This window comes from Pan paniscus, chromosome 23 (genome assembly GCF_029289425.2).
Source record: "Pan paniscus chromosome 23, NHGRI_mPanPan1-v2.0_pri, whole genome shotgun sequence".
Lineage (NCBI taxonomy): Eukaryota > Metazoa > Chordata > Mammalia > Primates > Hominidae > Pan > Pan paniscus.
The window spans coordinates 2,273,554-2,281,053 of record NC_085927.1 but is presented as its reverse complement, the minus strand read 5'-3'; positions in this window follow the sequence as shown (position 1 = coordinate 2,281,053).

The window sequence follows — 7,500 nt, the reverse complement described above, 5'->3', positions numbered from 1 at the left end:
GTATTTATTTTCTTTTCTTTTGGGGCCGGCCCGCCTGGTCTTCTGACTCTGGGCTCTGGTGACCTCAGCCTCCCACGTAGCTGGGACTACAGGGATCTCTTAAGCCCGGCAGGGAGAGGCTAACGTGGGCTGTGATCGCGCACTTCCACTCCAGCTTACTGGGCTGCGGTGGGGTGGAGTGGGGTGGGGTGCAGAGAAAACAATTGATTGCGATCTTAATTGCCTTTTAGCTTCATTCATACCCTGTTATTTGCTTGTTTATTCTCATGGGTTATTCTGTGTCACTGTCATGTTCATCGTTTGCTTGCCTGCTTGCTTGTTTATTTCCTTCCTTCCTTCCTTCCTTCCTTCCTTCCTTCCTTCCTCCCTCCCTCCCTCCCTCCCTCCCTCCCTCCCTCCCTCCCTCCCTCCCTCCCTCCCTCCCTCCCTCCCTTACTGGCAGGGTCTTCCTCTGTCTCTGCCGCCCAGGATCACCCCAACCTCAATGCTTTGGACCGACCAAACGGTCGTCCTGCCTCTGATCCCTCCCATCCCCATTACCTGAGACTACAGGCACGCACCACCACACCGGCTGACTTCTATGTTGCTTCTCATGTTTTCCGTACGTAGGTATGTATGCGTGGGTATGTATGTATGTACGTATGTATGTATGTATGTATGTATGTATGTGAGTGAGATGGGTTTCGGGATTCTATCATGTTGCCCATGCTGGTCTCGAACTCCTGTCCTCAAGCAATCCGCCTGCCTGCCTCGGCCGCCCACACTGCTGCTATTACAGGCGTGAGACGCTGCGCCTGGCTCCTTCTACGTTTGCCTGCCTGCCTGCCTGCCTGCCTGCCTGCCTGCCTGCCTGCCTGCCTGCCTGCCTGCCTATCAATCGTCTTCTTTTTAGTACGGATGTGCTCTCGCTTTGTTGTCCATGCTCTGGGCACACGTGATCTCTTTTTAAACTTCTATGATTATGATGATTGTAGGCGTCATCTCACGTGTCGGGGTGATCTCCAACTTTTAGGCTCCAGAGATCCTCCCGCATCGGCCTCCCGGAGTGCTGTGATGACACGCGTGGGCACGGTACGCTCTGGTCATGTTTGTCATGGGTCGGTTCTTTCCGTTTTTAATACGGGGACTGCGAACAGATAAAATGTTCACACGCATCTCACCGATCCGCCTTTTCGTTCTTTCTTTTTTTTTTCTCTTTAGACGGAGTTTCACTCTTGTCGCCCACGGTGGAGTACGATGGCGGATCTCGGCTCACCGCACCCTCCGCCTCCCAGGTTCAAGTGATTCTCCTGCCTCAGCCTTCCCGAGTAGCTGCGATGACAGCGATGAGCCATCGTGCCTGGCTAATTTTTCTATTCCTAGTACAGATGGGGTTTCTCCATCTTGGTTAGGCTGGTCTTCAACTTCCGACCGTTGGAGGATCTTAACTTTCTTGGTGGTGGTTGTTTTTCTTTTTCTTTTTTTCTTTTCTTTTCTTTCCTTCTCCTTCCCCCCCCAACCCCCCTTGTCGTCGTCGTCGTCCTCCTCCTCCTCCTCCTCCTCCTCCTCCTCCTCCTCCTCCTCCTCCTCCTCTTTCATTTCTTTCAGCTGGGCTCTCCTACTTGTGTTGCTCTGTTGCTCACGCTGGTCTCAAACTCCTGGCCTTGACACTTCTCCCGTCACATCCGCCGTCTGCTTGTTGAAATGAGCATCTCTCGTAAAATGGAAAAGATGAAAGAGATAAACACGAAGACGGAAAGCACGGTGTGAACGTTTCTCTTGCCGTCTCCCGGGGTGTACCTTGGACGCGGAAACACGGAGGGAGCTTGGCTGAGTGGGTTTTCGGTGCCGAAACCTCCCGAGGGCCTCCTTCCCTCTCCCCCTTGTCCCCGCTTCTCCCCCAGCCGAGGCTCCCACCGCCGCCCTGGCATTTTCCACAGGAGAGGTATAGGGAGAGGACTGACACGCCTTCCACATCTATATCCTGCCGGACGTCTCTGGCTCGGCTACCTGCCACCTTCCAGGGAGCTCTGAGGTGGATGCGACCCCCCCCCCCCACTCACGTCCCGCTACCCTCCCCCGGCTGGCCTTTGCCGGGCGACCCCAGGGGAACCGCGTTGACGCTGCCCTCGGATCCTCAGGCGAAGACTTCCACCGGATGCCCCGGGTGGGCCGGTTGGGATGAGACTGGACCACCCCGGACCGTGCTGTTCTTGGGGGTGGGCTGACGTACGGGGTGGACTGGCGGCCCCAGCATTGTAAAGGGTGCGTGGGTATGGAAATGTCACGTAGGATGCCCTCCTTCCCTTCGGTCTGCCTTCAGCTGCCTCAGGCGTGAAGACAACTTCCCATCGGAACCTCTTCTCTTCCCTTTCTCCAGCACACAGATGAGACGCGTGAGAGGCAGAAACAGCTCAATAGATACTGCTGACCTTCATTTGTGGAATCCTCAGTCGTCTACACACAAGACAGGTGACTAGGCAGGGACACAGATCAAACACTATTTCCGGGTCCTCGTGGTGGGATTGGTCTCTCTCTCTCTCTCTCTCTCTCTCTCTCTCTCTCTCTCTCTCTCTCTCTCTCTCACACGCGCGCGCGCACGCACGCATGCACGCACGCACACACACACACACATTTCCATATCTAGTTCACAAAGCACACTCACTTAACCTTTTCACAGTACGCAGGCTGAGTGAAACCCACCCCACCTTCCACCCGTTGGCTGACGAAACCCCTTCTCTACAATGGATGAAAAAGATGATCTGGGCCGGGCACGCTAGCTCACGCCTGTCATTCCGGCACTTTGGGAGGCCGAGGCCGGTGGATCGCTTGGGGCCGGGAGTTGGAGACCAGGCTGGCCGACGTGGCGAAACCCCGTCTCTCTGAAAAATAGAACGATTAGCCGGGCCTGGTGGCGTGGGCTTGGAATCACGACCGCTCGGGAGACTGGGGCGGGCGAGTTGTTCCAACCGGGGAGGCCGAGGTTGCGATGGGCTGAGATCGTGCCGTGGCGATCCAGCCTGGATGACGGAGCGAGACCCCGTCTCGATACAATCATGATGTTATTATAAGATGAGTTGTGCGCGGTGATGGCCGCCTGTAGTCGCAGCTACTCGGGAGGCTGAGATGAGGAGAGGATCACTTGAGGCCCCACAGGTCGAGGCTTCGGTCGGCCGTGACCCACTGTATCCTGGGCGGTCACCGGTCAAGGAGATATGCCCCCTCCCCGTTTGCTTTTCTTTTCTTCCCTTCTCTTTTCTTCTTTTTTCTTCTCTTTTCTTTTCTTCTTTCTTTCTTTCTTTCTTTCTCTCTCTCTCTCTCTTCCCCTCTTTCTTTCCTGCCTTCCTGCCTTCCTGCCTTTCTTCTTTTCTTCTTTCCTCCCTTCCTCCCTTCCTTCTTTCCTCCCGCCTCAGCCTCCCAAAGTGCTGGGATGACTGGCGTGAGGTACCATGCCTGCTTGGCCTAAAGAGACCCTCTTGGAAAGTGAGACACAGAGAGCGCCTTCCAGTGATCTCATGGACTGATTTAGAGACGGCATCTCGCTCCGTCACCCCGGCAGTGGTGCCATCGTAACTCACTCCCTGCAGCGTGGACGCTCCTGGACTCGAGCGATCCTTCCGCCTCAGCCTCCAGAGTACAGAACCTGGGACCGCAGGCACGCGCCACTGCGCCCACACCGTTTTAAATTTTCTTTTCCTCCCCCCCCCCCCCCGCCCGAGACAGAGTTTCGCTCTCGTGGCCTAGACTGCAGTGCGGTGGCGCGATCTTGGCTCGCCGCAACCTCTGCCTCCCGGTTTCAAGCGATTCTCCTGCATCGGCCTCCTGAGTAGCCGGGATTGCGGGCGTGCGCTGCCACGTCTGGCTGATTTTGTATTTTTAGTGGAGACGGGGCTTCTCCATGTCGATCGGGCTGGTCTCGAACTCCCGACCTCAGGTGATCCGCCCTCCCCGGCCTCCGGAACTGCTGGGATGACAGGCGTGAGCCACCGCGCCCGGCCTTCATTTTTAAATGTTTTCCCACAGACGGGGTCTCATCATTTCGTTGCAACCCTCCTGCCCGGCGTCTCAAAGTGCTGGCGTGACGGGCGTGAGCCACTGCGCCTGGACTCCGGGGAATGATTCACGACCACGGTCGCTGTACTGATTCTTTCTTTCTTTCTTTCTTTCTTTCTTTCTTTCTTTCTTTCTGTCTGTCTGTCTGTCTGTCTGTCTGTCTGTCTGTCTTTCTTTCTTTCTTTCTTTCTTTCTTTCTTTCTTTCTTTCTTTCCTTCCTTTCTTTCCTTTCTTTCTTTTCTTTCTTTCTTTCTTTCTTTCTTTCTTATTTATTGATAAATTATTTTATGATTTATTTGTGTACTTATTTTCAGACGGAGTCTCGCTCTGGGCGGGGCGGGGCGGGGCGAGGCGAGGCACAGCGCATCGCTTTGGAAGCCGCGGCAACGCCTTTCAAAGCCCCATTCATATGCACAAAGCCCTATTCCCTTCCTGGAGTTGGAGCTGATGCCTTCCGTAGCCTTGGGTTTCTCTCCATTCGGAAGCTTTGACAGGCGCAACCCCACCCAGAGGCTGGCTGCGGCTGAGGATTAGGGGGTGTGTTGCGGCTGAAAAGTGGGTCCCCTAGTTTTGATACCTCAGTGGACACATCCCCCGACCGCCATCGCTTGCTCGCCCTCTGAGATCCCCCGCCTCCACCGCCTTGCAGGCTCACCGCCTACTTTCATTTCTTTCTTCCTTCCTTGCGTTTCAGGAGGGGGTGCGGGAATGAGGGTGTGTGTGGGGAGGGGGTGCGGGGTGGGGACGGAGGGGAGCGTCCTAAGGGTCGATTTAGTGTCACGCCTCTTTCACCGCCACCACCGAAGATGAAAGCAACGATCGGCTACATACCGCGTGTTCTCATCTAGAAGTGGGAACTTACAGATGAGAGTTCTTGCATGGGCAGAACGAGGGGGACCAGGGACGCGGAAGCCTGCTTGAGGGAGGAGGGGTGGAAGGAGAGACAGCTTCAGGAAAAAAACAAAACACGAATACTGTCGGACACAGCACTGACTACCCGGGTGATGAAATCATCTGCACACTGAACACCCCCGTCACAAGTTTACCTATGTCACAATCTTGCACATGTATGCTTGAACGACAAATAAAAGTTAGGGGGGAGAGAGGAGAGAGGGGGAGAGAGCGAGAGAGCGAGAGAGCGAGAGAGCGAGAGCGAGAGCGAGAGCGAGCGAGAGAGAGAGAGAGAGAGAGAGAGAGAGAGAGAGAGAGAGACAAGTACAACCAAACACCACCTCCTTGACCTGAGTCAGGGGGTTTCTGGCCTTTTGGGAGAACGTTCAGCGACAATGCAGTATTTGGGCCGGTTCTTTTTCTTCTTCTTCTTCTTCTTTTCTTTCTTTTTTTTGGACTGAGTCTCTCTCGCTCTGTCACCCAGGCTGCGGTGCAGTGGCGCTCTCTCGGCTCACTGGAACCTCTGCTTCCCGGGCTCCGGTGATTCTTCTTCGGTAGCTGGGATTACAGGCACGCACCAGGATGGCCGGCTCATATTCTTATTTTTAGTAGAGAGGGGGTTTCTCCACGTTGGCCACGCTGGTATCGAACTCTTGACCTCAAATGATGCGCCTTCCTGGGCCTCCCAAAGTGCTGGAAACGACAGGCCTGAGCCGCCGGGATTTCAGCCTTTGAAAGCGCGGGCCCTGCCAACTTTCGCTGCGGCCCTTACGCTCAGAAGGACGTGTCCTCTCTGCCATAGGTTGACTCCTTGAGTCCCCTAGGCCATTGCACTGTAGCCTGGGCAGCAAGAGCCAAACTCCGTCCCCCCACCTCCCCGCGCAAATAATAACTAACTAACGAACGAACGAACGAACTAAGTAAATAAAATCTCTACACGTCACCTCTAAGTGTGTGTTCCCGTGAGGAGTGATTTCTAAGAAGTGGCACTGTACACTGAACGCAGTGGCTCCCGAGGTCAGGAGTTCGAGACCAGCCCGGCCAACGTGGTGAAACCCCGTCTCTACTGAAAACACGAAATTGAGTCAGGTGCCGTGGGGCCGGCACCTGTCATCCCAGCTACTCGGGAGGCTGAGGCGGAAGAATTGCTTGAACCTGGCAGGCGGAGGTTGCAGTGACCCAAGATCGCACCACTGCACTACGGCCTGGGCGACAGAGTGAGACCCGGTCTCCAGATAAATACATAAATACATACCTACGTACGTACGTACATACATACATACATACATACGTACATACAGATATACAAGACAGAAAACAAGAAAAGAAAAGAAAAGAAAGAGAAAATGAAAGAAAAGGCACTGTATCGCTACTGGGCTAGGACCGTCTCTCTGTCTGTTTCTCTCTGTTCGTCTCTGTCTTTCTCTCTGTGTCTCTTTCTCTGTCGGTCTGCCTGCCTGTCTGTCTGTCTGTCTGTCTGTCTCTTTCTTTCTGTCTGTCTCTGTTTCTGTCTTTGTCTCTCTCTCTCCCTCTCTGCCTGTCTCACTGTGTCTGTCTTCTGTCTTACTCTCTTTCTCTCCCCGTCTGTCTCTCTCTCTCTCCCTCCCTGTCTGTTTCTCTCTCTCTCTTTCTGTCTGTTTCTGTCTCTCTCTGTCTGTCTATGTCTTTCTCTGTCTGTCTGCCTGCCTCTCTCTTTCTTTTTCTGTGTCTCTCTGTCGGTCTCTCTCTCTCTCTCTCTCTCTCTCTCTCTCTCTCTCTCTCTGTGCCTATCTTCTGTCTTACTCTCTCTTTCTCTGCCTGTCTGTCTGTCTCTCTCTGTCTCTCCCTCCCTGTCCGTTTCTCTCTCTCTCTCTCCCCCTCTCCCTGTCTGTTTCTCTCCGTCTCTCTCTCTTTCTGTCTGTTTCTCACTGTCTCTCTCTGTCCATCTCTGTCTTTCTATGTCTGTCTCTTTCTCTGTCAGTCTGTCAGACACCCCCGTGCCGGGTAGGGCCCTGCCCCTTCCACGAAAGTGAGAAGCGCGTGCTTCGGTGCTTAGAGAGGCCGAGAGAAATCTAGACAGGCGGGCCTTGCTGGGCTTCCCCACTCGGTGTATGATTTCGGGAGGTCGAGGCCGGGTCCCCGCTTGGATGCGAGGGGCATTTTCAGACTTTTCTCTCGGTCACGTGTGGCGTCCGTACTTCTCCTATTTCCCTGATAAGCTCCTCGACTTAAACATAAACGGCGTCCTAAGGGTCGATTTAGTGTCATGCCTCTTTCACCGCCACCAGCGAAGATGAAAGCAAAGATCGGCTGAATACCGCGCGTTCTCATCTACAAGTGGGAACTTACAGATGAGAGTTCTTGCATGGGCAGAACGAGGGGGACCAGGGACGCGGAAGCCTGCTTGAGGGAGGAGGGGTGGAAGGAGAGACAGCTTCAGGAAAAAAACAAAACACGAATACTCTTGGACACAGCACTGACTACCCGGGTGACGAAATCATCTGCACACTGAACACCCCCGTCACAAGTTTACCTATGTCACAATCTTGCTCATGTATGCTTGAACGACAAATAAAAGTTCGGGGGGAGAAGAGAGGA